This window comes from Pristis pectinata, chromosome 9, assembly GCF_009764475.1.
Source record: "Pristis pectinata isolate sPriPec2 chromosome 9, sPriPec2.1.pri, whole genome shotgun sequence".
Classification (NCBI taxonomy): domain Eukaryota; kingdom Metazoa; phylum Chordata; class Chondrichthyes; order Rhinopristiformes; family Pristidae; genus Pristis; species Pristis pectinata.
The window spans coordinates 38,010,968-38,030,692 of NC_067413.1; positions in this window are offsets into that span (position 1 = coordinate 38,010,968).

A 19,725-nucleotide genomic window follows, 5' to 3' on the forward strand; every position below is an offset into this window, starting at 1 on the left:
CACTTTCTCTCCTCAATCACTTGTCTTCCACCTCCCTCCTCCCACCCCTTCAGTGCTCCAGTTTCCTCCCATGTCCCAAAAGTGTGTTCATTGATAGGTTACTTACCCACTGTAAATTGCCCCTAATGTGTAAGTGAGTGGTAGAATCAAGAAGGAGTTGAAGGAAATAGGGGGAGAATAAAATGGTTTAGTGTAAATAGGTGCTTGATGGTCGGCACGGACTTAGTGGGCTGAAAGGCCTGTTTTTAAGCTTTATTATTCTAGGACATCTACCCACTCATCGCCCTCTGACTCTGTATTAACCTCCCAGTGATAGATCTGTAATAACAAAGAACATAAGATAACCATAGGTGATCACATCCCCTTGGTAATTAAGGAATCAAAAAACTCCTGGCTGTATGGTCTTGTATAGGAACACATTTGTGGGTCATTAACCTGCATTGCAGCACTGACCCTGCCAACATATAAACCACTGTCCCTCCTCAGCCTTCCCTTCAAGAGAGTCGGTCCCTCATTATCAGGAGAATCTCCCCAGCTCCTGGCCTTTGATGGACTAAATAAGGCTGGGGAAATGGTGACACTTGGGGAGTGCCTTCCTGACATCAGAATCTGCTGGACTCCTGTCTCCTTTCAGTGGAGGAAGGAGTTGTAGAGTTCTACGTTCCCCGGAATGTAGGAGATTGAGGGGTGACTCGATACTGCAGAGGCATGTAAGATCATGAGGGGCATAGACAGGGTAAAAGCACATAATCTCTTTTTCCTAAGGACAGGGTGCTAAAAACAAGAGGGCATAAGTTTAAGACCAGAGGCAAGAGATTCAAAAGAGAAACCAGGGGCAGCTTCCTCACGCAAAGGGTGGTGCATATTTGGAATGAACTGCCAGAAATAGTGGTTGAGGTCAGAACATTAGCAACATTTAAAAACCATCCAGATAAGTACATGAATAGGAGAGGTTTAGAGGGCTATGGGCCAAACCAGGGCAGATGGGACTAGCTCGCTGGGCAGCAGATTTGGTATGGACAAGTTGGGCCAAAGGGCCTGTTTCTATGCTGTACGACCCTATGACTCTTCTATAAGCTTGTGATCTCGATTCATGCAGGCACAGTGTGGGACAGGCACGGTGGTGTAGCGGTTAGCGTAATGCTATTACAGCGCCAGCGACCCAGGTTCAATTCCAGCCGCTGTCCATAAGGAGTTTGTACATTCTCCCCATGTCTGTGTGGGTTTCCTCTGGGTGCTCCAGTTTCCTCCACATTCCAAAGATGTATGGGTTAGGAAGTTGCGGGCATGCTATGTTGACGCCTGAAGTGTGGCAACACTTGCGGGCTGCCCCCAGAACACTACGCAAAGATGCATTTCACTGTGTTTTTCGATGTACGTGATGAATAAAGATATCTTATCTTATAACATTGTACACTCCTTAACCACAGAGCTGAAAGAAAGTTACAGAGTTATAAATTTTGGAAGGTGGCAGTGATTTGCCGTCCATGTTACCTGAGGAAGAAATGGAACAGTGGCCGTGCTGTTAACTTGATTACCCCTGTCAGGTTATTGAACTTCTTTTGCTATTGATTACTACTCTAAGCTTCCCCAACATGTTGCTTGCCACTTCAGCTTCTCTTCCTTTCACTTTTGTTGCATTTCATCTAAGAATGATAAAAGGTACTTGGATAGGAAAGGTTTAGAGGGATATGGACCAAACGCGGGCAAATAGGACTAGCTTAGATGGGAATCTTGGTCGGCATGGACCCCAAAGGGCCTGTTTCCATGCTGTATGACTCCATAATGACCATAAAATGGTCTCATTGAAATGATATGGTCCCCACTTTAATCCAGTGCCCTACTCCCTTCATGTGCTACCAGCGGTTTTAGCTGATGCTGTGCTTTAACAATGACATAGATCATGCCCAGCTCCCTCACAGGAACTACTTGACAGTTATTTTAGCTTTGCAAGTAGATCACTATTTACCTGTTGCTCCCCTAGTTTGCAGTCTAAATCTATCTAAGTCAAACTAGACTTTTTAAAAGCATCTACTGCAGATTCCCTACCATCCCCACCCACCACAATGCAGTTTGCCCAAATTACATTTGGGTTTTGCACAGCCAATCCTAATGAGGATACAAATGATCCCATAGTTCATGGCAAAGTCAGCACAGCTTGTGAGTACTAGCTGACAGTCTGGGGTCTCAGATGCAATGTCAGTGTACGTGGCCCTGTTGTGGTTTGTGTTCTCAAAACATAAGCTCTTCTTTGGATCTCCAAAGACACAGTTAATTTATTATCTTTCTTTTCAATCCAGCCTACATTTCCAAAAGCAATTATCTATAGAAGTCAATTCATAATAATAATTTTACAGCTGTCATCCAGTTTTGAATCTTCCTTGAGAGGCTTTGGTTGTTCTCTTGCCCATGTTCCCCTGGTCTCCTGACAGACTCTACAAAGATCCTGCTGTGGAGATATTTGTACGAAACTGATTAGATCAGAAATTGTGATCAACGCTTGAAATAATAGTGCAAAAGGGCAAATTCACAGATAAAATAGAGTGCAGTCAGGGCATTGATTAATGAGTCTGCTCTAAGCAAAGCCATCTGTGGTACTTTCTACCCATAACAGACATTTCTGATGTCAAAAGTCAAGGAGAAAGCCTATCTGTTCCTAAGTCTGTTGATATAAAAAAGCAAGAAGATTAATTACTGCACTTTATTAATATTGTCTCACTTTCAACCTTGTGGGCAATGTTTTTCCTGTCACCCACGGCTCAATGGGTAGCCCTCTTGCTTCTGAGTCAGGAGGTTGTTGGTTCAAGTCCCACTTGAGAGAATTGAGTATAAGAGTCAGGGCTGAGACTTAGTGCAGTACTGAAGGAGTACTGTATTGTTGAGGATGCCGTCTTTCAAATGAGTCATTAAACTTAGGCCTCGTGTGGTAAATTGGTCAATTGGTTTATTATTGTCACATGTACTGAGGTATGGTGAAAAGTTTTTGTTTTGCATGCCATCCATACAGATCATTTCATCACATCAGAATATTGAGATAGTACAAGGGAAAAGCATTAACAGAATGTAGAATGTCGCGTTACAATTCCAGAGATGCATCACGGCTTGGTATGGCAACTGCTTTGCCCAAGACCACAAAGAAGCTGCAGAGAGTTGTGGACACAGTGCAGCACATCACAAAAACCAACCTCCTCTCCATGGACTTTGTCTACACTTCTCGCTACCTTGGAAAAGCAGCCAGCATAATCTAAGATCCCTCCTGCCCCGGACATTCTCTCTTCTCCCCCCCCCCCCCCTCCCATTGGGCAGAAGTTACAAAAGTCTGAGTGCTCAAGGACAGCTTCTATCCCATTGTTATAAGGCTATTGAACAGACCTGTTGTATAATAAGATGGACTCTTGACCTCACAATCTACCTCGTCATGGCCCTTGCACCTTATTGTCTGCCTTCACTGCACTTTCTCTGTAACTGTAACACTATATTCTACATTCTGTTATTGCTTTTCCCTTGTACTACCTCATCTACTTATGTTTTGAAATGATCTGAATGGATGGCATGCAAAACAAAGTTGTTCACAGTACCTTAGTACATGTGACAATAATAAACCAATCACTGATTATGTCTCAGCCTTGAGTGGGACTCAAGTCAACAACCTTCTGAGCTAGAGGAAGAATGTGATCAACTCAGCCATGGCTGATCCTGGAGAAGGACTGTTCCCACATTATCCTCCTCTGCCAAGTGATCTGGATGGCCTGTTGGCTGGGTTGGATGCCAAATGAGACATTTGATTTTACTCCCTAGAGAAAGTGGTCGTAGATCTCCTTATGGAGCATTCTGGTATGTCTGACTACTCTGCATAATCTACACTCTCCCTTTCATGTAAGTCAAACTCAATAAGACAATTTTGTATAAGAATGTCATGTGCATATGAATGTTTATCCATAACACATTATATCCCTTGTTTATTTCTGTCTGTGTTGCAATACAGAAACTCTTCAAAGATTATTCCAATTCATTGGCAGATCATAGAGTGATGCAATATGGAAACAGGCTCTTTGGCTCACAGAATCCACACCAGCCATTGAGCACCTACTTGCACTATAAACCAATTGTTATTCTCCCCACTTTGCCATCAAATCCCCTCAGATTCTACCCCTCACCTACACTAGTAGCAATTTACAGTGGACAATTAACCTACCAACCAGCATGTCTTTGGGTGTGGGAGGAAACTGCAGCACATTCACAAAAACCACATGGTCACAGTGAGGACACGAAAATTCCACACAGACAGCACTGGAGGTCAGTATTGAACACAGGTCATTAGAGCTGGGAGTCAGCAACTTTACAGCTGCGTCACTGTGCCAGATGTTAGTGACAGTTTTTGCAATTTAGGTTCTATTTTAAACATCTGACAGCTTCCACTCACGTTCTATTAAATAAGGAAATCACGTTCAATGAATAACCTTGATATCTGACATCAATGTGGATGTGCTATGAAGTTACTGATCCAAAATGTATTGATAGATCTTTCGCACACAAACTTCCTGAGAGATGCTTATTGGTGATTGACTACATTGCAGATTACTTCCCCAAGGAGTCCAGCAAGACAGTACCAGTGTAGGGCCAATATAGGAGTGGGAATCTGAGGCTTTGGCAAGTTGGCACAGGTGAGTAGCAGGTAAGAACAGGTAGGATTTTTTGTTGTATTTAAATAAACCGGCATCAAATTATAACTAATTAAATAAAGTGGGGATGCAGGATCAGGTGATATGTTGTAGCTGCATGATGTGGGAGCTGGTGGACCCCATTGTGGTTCCTGGTGACCACATCTGCAGCAAGCATTGTTGCTTGAGGAAATCAGGCTCAAAGTTGATGACCTGGAATCTGAGCTTCAAACACTGCGATGCATCAGGGATGGGGAGGGTTACCTGGATGCTGTGTTTCAGGAGGCAGTCACACCCATTAGATCAAATTCAGTCTGTGGTCAGGGCCAAGAGGGTGTGACTGTGAGTGAGGCAGGTAGGGGGATCCAAGAGGTAGTGCCGGAGGAGCCTCAGCCCTTGAGCTTGTCCAACAGGTCTGAGATTCTTATTTCCTGTGCAGATGAGAGTGGAGGCTGTAGGAAGGGTGAGCAACTGAGCCATGGCACCATGGTTCAGGGAACCATTCAAGAGGTGGGAGAGAAGAGAAATGTGGTTGTGATTGGGAATAGTATAGTCAGGGGAATAGACACAATTCTCAAGGATCAAGAGACCCGAAGACTGTGTTGCCTGCCAGGTGCCTGGGTTCAGGACATCTTATCTGACCTGCAGAGGAATTTGGAGTGGAAGGGGAAAGATCCAGTTGTCGTGGTCCACGTGGGTACCAACGACATAGGTAGAATGAGGAAAGAAGTTCTGCTGAGGGAATCTGAGCAGCTAGGGACTAAATTAAAAAGGAGAACCAAAAAGGTAATAATCTCTGGATTGCTACCTGAGCCGCGTGCGAATTGGCACAGGGTAAATAAGATCAGAGAGTTAAATGTGTGGCTCAAAGACTGGTGTGGAAGAAGTGGGTTTGAATTCGTGGGACATTGGCACCAGTATTGAGAAAAGAGGGAGTTGATCCGATGGGACAGCTCCACCGGAACCACACTGGGACCAGGGTCCTGGCGAATCACACTGGGACCAGGGCTGTGGATAGAGCTTTAAACTAAACAGTAGAAGGGTGGGTTTAACAGATGGGAAAAATATGGATAAAGTGAAAGGGAAAGAGAGTGCAGGAGAGGTTACTGAAGTCTCCAGAATAAAGAATAAGTCAGAAAGTTTAGAAAGGAATAAGAATTTAACTTCAGGCAACATGGAGACAAACTTGAGAAGAAGGGTGGTACCTACAGGACTGAAGGTGTTATGTTCAAATGCACACAGTATACGAAATAAGGTAGATGAGCTTATAGCACAGTTAGAAATTGGCAGGTATGATGTTGTGGGCATCACAGAGTCCTGGTTGACAGAAGATCACAGCTGGGAGCTAAACATCCAAGGATACACATCCTATCGAAAATACAAGCAGGTGGGCAGAGGGGCTCTGTTGGTAAAAAATGAAATCAAATCCTTAGCAAGAAGTGACATAGGATCAGAAGATGTAAAATTTTTTGTGAGTAGAGTTAAGAAACTGTAAGGGTAAAAAGATCCTGATGGGAATTATATACAGGCCTCTGAATAGTAGTGTGTAATTGAATGTGGGGTACAAATTACAACAGGAGATAGAAAAGGCATGTAAGAAGGACAATGTTACAGTGGTCATGGGGGAATTTCAATATGCAGGTAGATTGGGAAAATCAGGTTTGTACTGGATTCCAAGAAATGGAATTTGCAGAATGCCTACAAGATGGCTTTTTAGAGCAGCTTGTGGTCAAGCCCACTAGGGAAAAGGCAGTTCTGGATTTGATGTGGTGAAATGAACCAGGTTTGATAAGGGAGCTTAAGGTAAAGGAACCCTTAGGAGGCAGTGATCATAATATGATAGAATGCACCCTGTAGTTTGAGAGGGAGAAGCTAAAATCGGATGCATCAGTATTACAGTTGAGTAAAGGTAACTAGAGAGGCATGAGAGAGGAGCTGGCCAAAGTTGATTGGAAGGTGACCCAGGCAGGGACGATGGCAGAGCAGCAATGGCAGGAGTTTCTGGGAGTAATTCGGAAGACACAAGCTCAGTTCATCCCAAAGAAGAAGAAACATTCTTAAGGGAGGATGAGGCAACCATGGCTGACAAGGGAAATCAAAGACAGCATAAAAGCAAAAGAGAGGGCATACAGTATTGCAAAAATTAGTGGGAGGATTGGGAAGCTTTTAAAAACCAACAGAAGGCAACTAAAAAAGCAATAAGAGGAAAAAAGTTGAAATATGAAGCTAAGCTAGTCGATAATATAAAAGAGGATACCAAAAGTTTTTTAGGTATATAAAGGGTAAAAGAGAGGCAAGAGTGGACATCGGACCACTGGAAAGGTGATGCTGGAGAGATAGTAATGGGGAACAAAGAAACGGCAGAAGACACCAGCAACATGCCAGAAATTTGAGCGAGTCAGGGGGCAGAAGTGAGTGTAGTTGCTATTACTAAGGTGAAGGTGCTTGGGAAACTGAAAGGTCCAAAGGTAGATATGTCATCTGGACCAGAAGAACTACATCCCAGGGTTCCGAAAGAGGTAGCTGAAGAGATTCTGGAGGCATTCGTAGTGATCTTTCAAGAATCACTAGAGTCAGGAATAGTTCCAGAGGACTGGAAAATCGCAAATGTCACTCCACACTTTAAGGAGGGAGGGAGGCAAAAGACAGGAAATTTTAGGCCAGTTAGCCTGACTTCAGTGGTTGGGAAGATGTTAGAGTCCATTATTAAGGATGAGGTTTCGGGGTGTTTGGAAGCTCATGATAAAATAGGCTGATATCAGCATGGTTTCCTTAAGGGGAGATCTTGCCTGACAAATCTGTTGGAATCCTTTGAGGAAGTAACAGGCAGGATAGACAAAGGAGAGCCACTGGATGTTGTTTACTTAGATTTTCTGAAGGCCTTTGACAAGGTTCCGCACATGAGTCTGCTCAACAAGATAGGAGTCTATGGTATTACAGGAAAGGTACCAGCATGGATAGAAGTTTGTCTGACTGACAGAAGGCAAAGTGTGGGAATAAAGGGGGCCTTTTCTGGTTGGCTGCTGGTGACTAGTGTTCCGCATGGGTCGGTGTTGGGTCCGTTACTTTTCATATTACATGTTAATGATATGGATGAAGGAATTAAGAGCTTTGTGGCCAAGTTCATGGATGATACAAAGATAGGTGGAGGGGCAGGTAGTGTTGAGGAAGCAGGGAGTCTGCAGGAGGACTTGGACAGGTTGGGAGAATGGGCAAAGAAGTGGCAGATGGAATACAGCGTAGGGAAGTGTACAGTCATGCACTTTGGTAGAAGAAATAAAAGCATAGACTATTTTCTAACCAGGGAGCAAATTCAGAAATTGGAGGTGCAAAGAGACATGGGTGTCCGAATGCAGGATTCCCTAAAGGTTAACTTGCAGGTTGAGTCGGTAGTAAGGAAGGCAAATGCAATGTTACCATTCATTTCGAGAGGACTAGAATATAAAAGCAAGGATGTAATGCTGAGGCTTTATAGGGTGTTGGTCAGACCACATTTGGAGTATTGTGAGCAGTTTTGGGCCCCTACCTAAGGAAGGATGTGCTGGCGTTGGAGACGGTTCAGAGGAGGTTTACAAGAATGATCCCAGGAATGAAAAGGTTAACGCATGAGGAGCGTTTGATGGCTCTGGGCCTGTACTAGCTGGAATTTAGAAGGACGAGGGGGATCTCATTGAAACCTACCAAATATTGAAAGGCCTGGATAGAGTGGACATGGAGAGGATGTTTCCAGTAGTGGGAGATTCTAGGACCAGAGGGCACAGCTTCAGAATAGAAGGACATCACTCTGGAACAGAGATGAGGAATTTCTTTAGCCGGAAGGTGGTGAATCTGTGGAATTCATTGCCACAGACAGCTGATTCTTGATTAGTAATGGTATCAAAGGTTACAGGGAAAAGGCAAGAGAATGTGCTTGAGAGGGAAAAATAAATCAGCCATAATCAAATGGTGGAGCAGACTTGATGGGCTGAATAGCCTAATTCTGCTCCAATGTCTTATGGTACCAACTTCTTGCAACTTCCCAGCAATTACGTCAACATATCCTGAACCGACTTAGAATTGAAGTGAGTTCAGCAACTCCATTACATTTGCACACTTGCAGGACAAGTTTTTCACTGTACCTCGGTACAAGTGACAATAATAAACCAATACCAATACCAATACATTTTAACTGACTAGAACTGCTCTGACGGAGAAAAGGTATTTCACATCTATTTCAGTTAATTGAGTTAACGTGTTTATAAAATGTTTTTCAGCAATTTCAATTTTTTAAAATTTTATATTTAAAAATTATTTGATTTTTTTTATAGTTTGTGAATGTATCCGAGATGTACACAAACATTCAAAATGTTTTGATAGCTTTGCCAGCCAGTTTAGCCTAGAGGATGGAGGTTAACCAGTTGCCAAAGTGATTCTGTGGGCTGTACTAGTTGAAGACCCACCCTGTGATGTCACCAGCATTATCACAGTGTCGTCACTGGAATTGACTTCGTTTGGAAACTTGCCGCACAAAGATCTACAAGACTCAATGGATAGGGAGGCGGCAAGTGAAATCAGCTCAACATTGCAAGGAAATTCTGTGCCATTAATTAGATCAATGCTGGTTCATTGTGAGTCATTAAGTATTTGATAAGTAGCATTCTTTGAGTGAATATCAGTGCTTTCTAAGTCCGTCCATTTTTAGTTTATGAGATGTAGTACAGATTGGAAATTGCCTAAAAGATGTAATAAAGCATGAGAGGTCTGTTGCTTATCCATCAAGTGTTATCAGCCTATCCAACTGAACTAATAAGTGAGGACATGTGTCACTATGCATTAACATGATAAAAAAAGAAACTTATTTTAACTATTTTTTAGAAATTACAGCAACATAACCTCTTGTCTCAACATGTCCTCTGCTGGGTTATTGAAGCTAATTTCACCGATTTAGGTCACAACACGTTTATTTGTGATAGTGAAGAGAAGGATATAAATGGAACTGTCTCATCACTTCTGTCTGGGGAATCAAGTGTTTTCTATGTTTTTTGCTTCACAAAGCATCAAAATATGTGCATTGTTAAATGCTGCCATCTATGGGAAAATCTAATGAGCTTTACAAGAGGCAAATATAACAAAGAGAAACAGAAGAAAAATTAGATTCACAGACAACTTCATACATTTAGGCACATTATCCTTAGATTTGGGTGGCACAGTGGCACAGCCAATAAAGCTGCTGCCTCACAGTGCCAGAGACTCAATGCTGATCTCCGATGCTATCTGTCTGGAGTTTGCATGTTCTCCCTGTGACCACATGGGTTTCCTTGGGTGTTCCAGTTTCATCCCACATCCCAAAGATATGTGGGTTGGTCACTTGATTGACCACTATAAATTGCCCCTAGTGTGTACATGAGTGGTCTAATCTGGGGGTGGGGTGGGGGGAAGTTGATGAGGATGTGAGGAGAATAATGTAGGATTAGTTTAACCGGGTGGTTGAGGGTCAGCACAGACTCAATGGGTCGAAGGGTCTATTTCCGTGCTGTTTCTCTCTCTATCTTTCCATTCTGAATCTTCCTACTGCAGACTCTGTGGCTGAATCTAATCTAACTTACATTGCAAGAAACATATTAGTTTCTGAATCTATGGAAGGAATGGTTCCTTGGCTCTGTGCCAGTAAAGAGGATGTAGTAAGACAGCCAGTAGGACCATGGTGCTGATCTACAGAGATCAAATAAAATCCCAACTTTGGTCAGAAGTGTGAGTGGGGTCTGTTAATGTTGGCTGAGAACCAGCAAGATGTGAAAGGTCAGCAAGGTTTTCCGACATTTTCACCAATCTGTTGTTGCAGCGTTAGGGGTCAGATTCTTTATTGACTTCTCCTCCTCTGCTGCTGGCAAACAGTTTCAACGGTAAAGCGGTTTTACGTTGGATATGAAAACACCTAAGGAAATTCTATCTCCACCCCTTGCCAACGATATGCAAGTTAAAACCTTGACGGGTCATTGGTTCTAGAAAGTAATAATGGCCTTAAGCATCCTGGAAACATAGAATTACTGAATCATAAAAACTAACAGCACAGAATTCGACCATTTGGCCCATTCTCCCCATAATAATGTAAGAAGCTACAGAGAGTAGTGGACTCAGGCCAATAAATCATAGGCACATCCCTCCCCTCTATCAGTAGTATCTACATGAGGTGCTGCCTCAAGAAGGCAACATCTATCATCAAAGACCCCCACCATCTGGACCATGTCATCTCCTCACAGCTACCATCGGGCAGGAGGTACAGAAGCCTGAAGTCCAACAGCACCAGGTTCAAGATAGCTACTTCCCTTCGACCAATCTGCACAACCCTAATTCACTACCTCAGTGTAGCAACACTATGACCACTTTGATCACATTGCATTAGAATGGACTTCGTTTTTTCTTGTTCTAATTGTGTTTTTCTTGTAAAAATTGTGTATAATTTATGTTTAATTTATGTTTTTCTTGTGAATGCTGCTTATATGATACTATGTAACAGTGATGCTGCTGCAATAGGTTTTTCATTGCACCTGTGCACGCATCTACTCATGCAATGTGCACCTGAGAATTTAAATTCTATTAATTAAATAAATTTGAAATAAACCCAATTTTGACTATACTATCTCTCAGAAAGTATTGTACGTATTGTCACCAATACATTTTTTATCATCATCAAATTTAGCACTTAACCAGTTTATCTTAACATTATTAATGGGGCAATCTTAGACCGCCTTTTTACGAAGACAATTCCAGATCCTGACAACTCTTTTTTTCTCCTCATCATCTTTTTAGCAGTGATTTTCAATGCATGACCACTCGCTGGGACCATGACTTTTCTCCACATATACATCATTTTGAACATCTCCCCTAAGTTGTCTCCTAACCATCCAGTTCCAAATAGCATGATCCAAACTTCCCATCCCTGAGAACACTCTGGTAAACTACTGAGGCCTTTACATCTCTTCTGATGCATGAGATTTGAACTACCCATTTGCTAAGGACCAATTTATCCTTAAGCATTTATGCTTGAGATTCATTGAAGTATGGTTCACAGCAGGGCAGGAATGTCCTGTTAGCTGGTATCCAGTACAAAGGATGTGAATGGTAGCAGAATGGTTAAATTACAGGACTAGTAATCCAGATATCTGGACAAATTATCTGGAGGTATGGGTTCAAATGTCTTTGGGTTCAAAACCAACCATGGCACCCAGAAATTTAAATTCTATTAATTAAATAAATTTGAAATGTAAAGCTGGTATTAATAATGGTGACCATGAAAGCATTGTAAATACCTACTTAGTTCATTAATGTCCTTCATGGAAGAAGCTCTTCCATCCTTACCTGATCTGGCCCAGATATGACTCCAGATCACATGGTTGACTCCCAACAATCCTCTGAAATGGACTACTAAACCACTCAGTGCAAGGGCTTGAGAGTGACACTCAAATTCTGAAGATATTTTTAAGATAAAAGTCTGATTGTACCATCAACAGAGGTACAGTTTTAGTGCCCTTGCTTAGTAGTATTTAAAATCACTTGCATCCATTTGAGAGTCAAGATAGGCTCCACAAACCTGAACCACGGACATAGGCTTAGAAGGGGGAAGGTGCTTAAAATATGGAACATATTGTCCAAGGAGGCAGATAGTGCTAGATAAATGTACAGGAGAATTAGACTCAAAATTGAAAAGTATTACTTCTAGGAACTGACCATATGGAATGCACTTTGTCTGCTCTTTGTCATTTACAGGAAGGTTTAAATTGACAACGAGTATGAGCTATAGTTCATCATCTTCAATTGCTGAAGTATTTGAACTTCACAGGCATCTCGGGGGTCACCACTACAGGCTAATGTATTCAAGTACCATCATGTTACTCAAGGGGGAACACTCCAAGCTGATGATGTGAAACACAAAGTTATTGTTTCTCAGATTTATAGCTTTACTTGGCGAAGCACAGAGTGGAGACTGGAAGTATTTATCATCTTTACCACAAGGGTAACGGGCTGGTGTAGCAGATTGCTCCTGGTTATAGAAGCTCTCCAATTTTCATTTCCAAACAGCAGACTACTGTAATGTTCCAACATCTGAGTCCCCAGAAATTGATGTGAGTTTGTTTGCCCAGGTAAGACCTGGGGATCCCTGGTTTGGAAGAGTTGGGGTTAGGACAGTACCTACTGACAACCACAGCGGATGAAACCTGGAAATTGCATTCAGGTGAGGCACAAAGTGGTGAATTTTGTATCCAGCCTTGCTCCCTTCCTGCCTCAGGAAGTATACCACGCTTTAGAGAAACATAATATGGGTGCAGTCTGGGACAAGAGCATTGAACCATGATCAGGGTTCAAACACTCTGAAGAGGAAACAGATTTAGAAGGACTCTAATGTTCCTCAAGAGCATTGAACCATGATCAGGGTTTATACACTCTAAAGAGGAAACAGATTCAGAAAAATTTTAATGTTCTTATATTTTCTTCCAACATAGAAGGACGCCATTCACTCATCAACCTAATGCTAGCTTTCAGAGCAATCCCATCAGTCCCATTCCCCACTTGTTTCCCTGTAACCTATTCTCACATACACATTGGCTCCAACCTCCCCATCTGTTTTTCCTGCCACCCAACTACACCAGGGTCTATTTACAGTGGAACAACCTGTCAGTCTGTCTTTGGGATGTGAGAGAAAATCAGAGAGAAACCCAACCAGGTCACAGGGAGAATGTGCAAACTCCAAACACACAGCACCAGAGGTCGGGATCAAACCTGGAGTTGTGCAGCAGCAGCACTAACTGTGCATCATCATGTCCCTCTAATTCAGGTCATTAAAATTATTAAATGAACATAATGCAAGTGAATAGTGTCTTTGTTATCCCTGGATCTCACATTCAACAAACTTCTGCATGGTCTCCCTGAACTCTTTGGTACATAACCTTGAAGCAGTCTAAAGCCCAGCAGCCCTGTCCCCTGATCGCTCTGGTCTAGTAGGTTTCAGCTTTAATATTATCATCTTTGTTTTGAAATACCACCATAGTTTTGCCCCTCTGCAACCTCCCTGGTATCTGTGCTCCTCCAATTCATTTCCAAAATTAATTGTTCCGTTACTGGCAGCTTTGCCTTCGGTTGGTAAGAACCTAAACTCTAGAATACTCCTGAAACCTTTTGCCTTTCTATTTGTCCCATCTCCTTTGCAATGTTCCTTAAGCAAGCTTTTGGTTATTTGCCCTCAATTGTATCTCAATGCCACTTTTTATTTGGTAATGTTCTTTCAAAGCGCCTTGGAGTATTTTGCTATATTAAAGTATTTATATAAATGAAAGATTTTGGTTGTGTGAAGCTTCATCTAACCCTATCATCTCAAACATGCTATCCCTTTGCACACTGAGGAACCTGGGATAACTTGCTTTTCCCTGGGAGCAGTCAGTTTGTGGGCCAGTATTCTTGATAAACCAATGGGGCATTTCTTTGCTAAAATAAAAAGAGAGAATGCTGGAAATAGTCAGCAGGTCAGGCAGCACCAATAGAGAAAGGAACAGAGTTAACTTTTCAGGTCAGTGACTGTTCATTAGGGTTCTGTCACTACCTGTATGAATGTAACACCATAGTTGAAATTGCTCCCTGTCTGAGCCTCAGAGGTTGAACGGTGTTGCAAAAACAGAGATTTCCTTATTGAAAGAGAAACAAAGGAGTGTAGATGCTGGAATCTAGATGAAAAATATCAGCCCTAATTTTCTGTAGTGAGCATAACTCATTTACAACCCAAACCCACAAGCTGCTGAACAGAGTATGACAAGGCTCTTGGTGAGATTCCACTTCTGTGGTGCAGCTCAGTAAAAGTGATGAAAACATAGTCAATCAAAACTGACAAGAAGAAGTTGGGTAGGCACTTGAGGGAAAATAATTTGAAGGGCTGCAACGAAAGAGCTGTGGAATGGGACAGAGGTGATTGCTACCAGGAGCTGGCATAGACTCAACAGGCTGAATGGCCTCCTTCTGTGCTGTAACATCTCTACGACAACAGCACAAATTGTCCAATCTTCAGTGGTGACTCGTAACTTATGGCACCTCCCCACCCAAGGCAATGTATGGATTTAGTGTTGACCATCTTTGGAGGGGCATATTAAATGCGCACTATACACATATACTTAAATACAAACATCCCTTGTTAAATGATTATTGGAGGGCAGCCCATATCTTTGTTGCCCTCCTCTCCTCCCCCTGCTCCACACAATCCTTCCTCTTTTGCCTTATGGCTAACATGAGGGGGCATAATTTTAAGGTGATTGGAGGAAGGTATAGGGGGGATGTCAGAGGTAAGTCTTTTTTACACAGAGAGTGGTGGGTGTGTGAAATGCACTGCCAGCAGAAATAGTGGAGGCAGATACATTAGGGACATTTAAGAGACTCTAGATAGGCACATGAATGATAGAAAAAGGAGGACTATGTGGGAGGGAAGGGTTAGATAGATCTTAGAGCAGGGTAAAATGTCGGCACAACATCGTGGGCTGAAGGGCCTGTACTGTGCTGTGTTATATGTTCTGTGTTAAATTGCATGATTTTTATGTTACAAATTAACAAGTCATAGTGTTTGCAGAATGGGCAAGGTTAGAGGATGTAATTTTGGGAAATAATGCTTGGATTCGGGATTCCTCTTGGGATTCACCTCTTCACCTACAGCCATGGCCAAGTGTAACTGCACGGTAAGATGCATCGTGATGTGTGGCATTGAGTCTACTAGTGTGTTTGTGTAGTTAAATAACATTAACACCATGCCTCACGCTATGCCAATTGGGCAGCCACTCAAATTAAATAACAATCTGTTTTAAGAGCAATTAAACCCCTGAGCCATGGATTTTGGTTATTATGAGGCTCTTAGTTAGTTATGTGACCTTAGGTCAATCGTTTACCATGGTGATCCTTAACTGCAGTCAATACTACACATGCACAAGATTATTCACAATTCTAAACTTAGCTCATTTCATGTTTTAACTACTTTGTTAAATAGCTGCAAGGTACTAGAACACACTTTGCTACTTCTTTCCTACACTTTGGAGAGAAAATATTTTTGTTCTGGGAATCTGCCAACAAGGAATCTGTTCAATAAAAATGTCTTGCTCTGTAATTTGATTTCATTTGATTTCATTAGGAAGCATTGACCTGACTGCTTAAGTATCTGCTTTATGTTTGGATTTTAACATTCATTAGGGCATCCCCAGTGGAGTCATTCATTACGCTAAGGTCCAATTACAGTGTCATGAAACAGTTTTTGTTGTAATTAACTGATTTTTTTTTCATGTTTAGGCTCTGTTGTTTCATGAAAGGAACTATTCATGAAAGTTGGGAATTTAATTGAGTATAGATTAAGACGCAAGTCAAATTCTGTAATTCCTTCTTAAGTCATTTTGGAATTAACTATACCATGTACTGCATAGTTATCTCAATGTTCACAACATGTGTTAGTCTATTTAAAGGTCTTATTCTTATTCCTTTGGCCAGAAGCTATTCCCTAGCTGTTATAAGAGTATAAGAAGTAACTCTGCCACAGGGATTTGGGTTTTCAGCGCTAGGAGAGGTGTCAGAGAATGGTCTAGGATGGTTATTTATTTCACTCTCCATTTTGCTCCCCTTTTCTCCAAGGGGTGACATACAATATTCCCTTAGCTTCACACCAGCCATCTTTACTGTGTGGTTCTTTGGAAACCTAGAAGAAAAACAGGCGAACTACACGGTTACCAACCAGTGTCTATGTCTTGGTACCTGTGTCTAATTTTATTCTCTACTTGCATCTTTCTCTTTCCCTTTTTTTCCCCAATGAACCTTCAAAAACTAGAGTCCTGCCCAATATCTAATCTCCCAAGAGAACCGAGATTGACCACCCAGAGAGAAGCATGGCTGGTTTCCTGCTGAGTTTGAGGCTTAAAGGGGAAGTAGCGGTCATGGCCAACATTTGGTGCAATATCCTGATTGTAAGTTGTGGTGTTAACTCTTAGAAGATGAAGCTGAAGACAAAGGAAAAGCAGAAAGCCTATCAACTGCCAAAATTTAGCACTATATTATCTCCCAGTAGTATTTTAGAGTTCTTCTGAGCACAATATCAGGTCATTTGACCCAACAGGTCAACACCAGTGCCTTCTTGTCACAAGAATCATCATGGCAAAGGTGTTAAGTTTCTAAAATATGGGAAATACATTTCAACTCGATAATGTGTTGAATATACATGATAATATTTGGAAAGGTACACAGGTAAGAAAGGTTTAGAGGGATATGGGCCAAATGCAGGTAAATGGGACAAGTTTAGATGGGCATCTTGGTCAACATGGATGAGTTGGACTGAAGGGCCTGTTTCTGTGCTGTATTACTATGACATTATATGTGGATTATAGATTATTCTATATTGTTTGCCTCATTAAAGCAATAATGCATTCAATTTCCGAACTAATGATACATTGCTACTTCTGAAATTGAGTGACTGCAAGTGATTTCCATAATTACTTGCATTAACCAAGAGTCTGCACCATCCCTCCATTTCTCAACAACAACAGAAGTAGAGATGTGTAGGTCCTTTGTGATACTGATATTGATGTGATGAAAGACTGAGGAAACAATTTGTTTCTGGTCACTAGCAGGTATGTGAGTATCGGGTGCTGATTATATTCACCAGCAGCACACTCAGTTCCTCAAATGCAACCTGTGTCTGAGAGACATGCACACTTTGGAATGTTCCCAGTAACAGTATTAAAGTTGCATTTTATAAGTTTATGAGCATTTTATGGTATGGAGCCTCCAATGCACAGGATCGTAAGAGGCTGCAGAGGGATATAGACTCCGCCAGCTCCATCATGGGCACAACCCTCCCCACCATTTAGGACATCTTCAAGAGGCAGTGCCTCAAGAAGATGGCATCCATCATTAAGGACCCTCACCATCCAGGACATGCCCTCTTCTCATTACTACCAGCAGGGAGGAGGTACAGGAGCCTGAAGACCCATGCTCAATGATTCAGGAACAGCTTCCTCCTTCCACCATCAGATTTCTGAACAGTCTATGAACCCATGAACACTATTGAGTCTATTGAAGTCTATTGAGAACAAAGTTGATGAACTAAGGGCAAGACTGACCTACCAAAGAGAACTGAGGGACTGTTGTGTACTATGTCTCACTGAAACTTGGCTTACACCTGCCTCACCTGACTCTGCTATTCAACCTGACGGCTTCTCGATTCATTGAATGGACCGTACAGAGTCCTCAGGCAAAGTTAAAGGTGGAGGGGTCTGCTTCTTAATCAATAACCTGTGGTGCTCAGACGTGACGATCCTGGCGAGCTCCTGCTCACCCAGCCTGGAATGTCTAATGGTGAAGTGTCAACCATTCTATCTGCCAAGGGAGTTCGCTTCAGCTATCCTGATGGCAGTCTACATCCCACTGCAGATGGACATGAAGGCTGCACTCAATGAGCTATACTCCGTGGTCAACAATCTTGAGACAGGATACCCTGAGGCCCTCTTCATCATCGTGGGGGACTTCAATCAGGCCAACCTCAGGAGTGTGTTACCAAAGTACTATCAGCACATCTCCTGCTCCACCAGGGGCGCCAACACCCTTCACCACTGCTATACAACCATCAAAGATGCCTTCCGAGCCACCCCTCGTCCTCACTTTGGGAAATCAGACCACCAGGCTGTGCTCCTTCTCCCTGCATACAAACAGAAGCTGAAGTGGGAAGATCTAGTACGGAGAGTCGTGCAATGCTGGTCTGAGGAAGCAGATGAGCTTCTACGTGACTGCTTTGAGACTGTGGACTGGACCGTGTTCGAAGACTCAGCTGCCAGCCTTGATGAGTATGCCACCACCATCACAGACTTTATCAGCAAGTGTGTGGAGGACTGAGTACCAAAGAGGACAACACAGGTGTTCCCAAACAGGAAGCCATGGATGAACCGGGAGATCCACTCCCTACTGAAGGAGAGGACCGCTGCACACAAATCTGGTAATCCTGATCTGTACAAGAAAGCGAGGTATGACCTTCATAAAGCTATAAGGGATGCCAAGAGGCAATACCAACTCAAAATAGAGTCCCTGACCAGCCGCCAGTTATGGCAGGGCTTACATGCCATAACAGGCTACAAGACGAAGTCAGGCTGCATAACTAACAACAGCGCATCCCTTCCTGATGAACTTAACGCATTCTATGCACATTTTGAACAAAAAGGAAGTGGATTGTCACCATCCACTCTGACAGCCACCAATGCAGCTGAACCTGTGATCGTAGTGGAGGACGTAAGATCAGTCTTCCGAAGAGTGAACACGAGGAAAGCACTTGGCCCAGATGGTGTCCCAGGCCGCATGCTCAGATCTTGTGCTGATCAGCTGGCAGAAGTATCTGCGGACATATTCAATCTCTGTCTGCTTCAATCTCAGGTTCCCTCCTGTTTTAAGAACAACACTGTCATCTCGGTACCAAAGAAAAGCAAGGTAAAATGCCTCAATGACTACCGACCAGTGGCTCTGACATCCACCATCATGAAGTGCTTTGAGAGGTTGGTCATGGCACGCATCAACTCCAGCCTACCAGACAACCTGAACCCATTGCAATTCGCCTATCGCCGAAACAGGTCTACAGCAGATGCCATCTCCCTGGACCTTCACTCAGCTCTGGAGCATCTGGACAGTAAGGACACTTACGTTAGACTATTGTTTATTGACTACAGCTCTGCCTTCAATACAATAATACCTAGCAAGCTTGTCACCAAACTCCAAGACCTAGGACTCAACACCTCCCTGTAACTGATCCTTGACTTTCTAACAAACAGACCGCAATCAGTGAGGATAGGCAGCAATTCCTCCGGCACGATTATTCTCAACACCGGTGCACCTCAAGGCTGCGTCCTCAGCCCTCTACTCTACTCCCTATACACTCATGACTGTGTGGCCAGATTCTGCTCTAACTCCATCTACAAGTTTGCAGATGATACTACCATTGTAGGCCGTATCTCAAACAGTGATGAATCGGAGTACAGGAAGGAGATAGAGAGCTAGTGGAATGGTGTCATGACAACAACCTTTCCCTCAACTT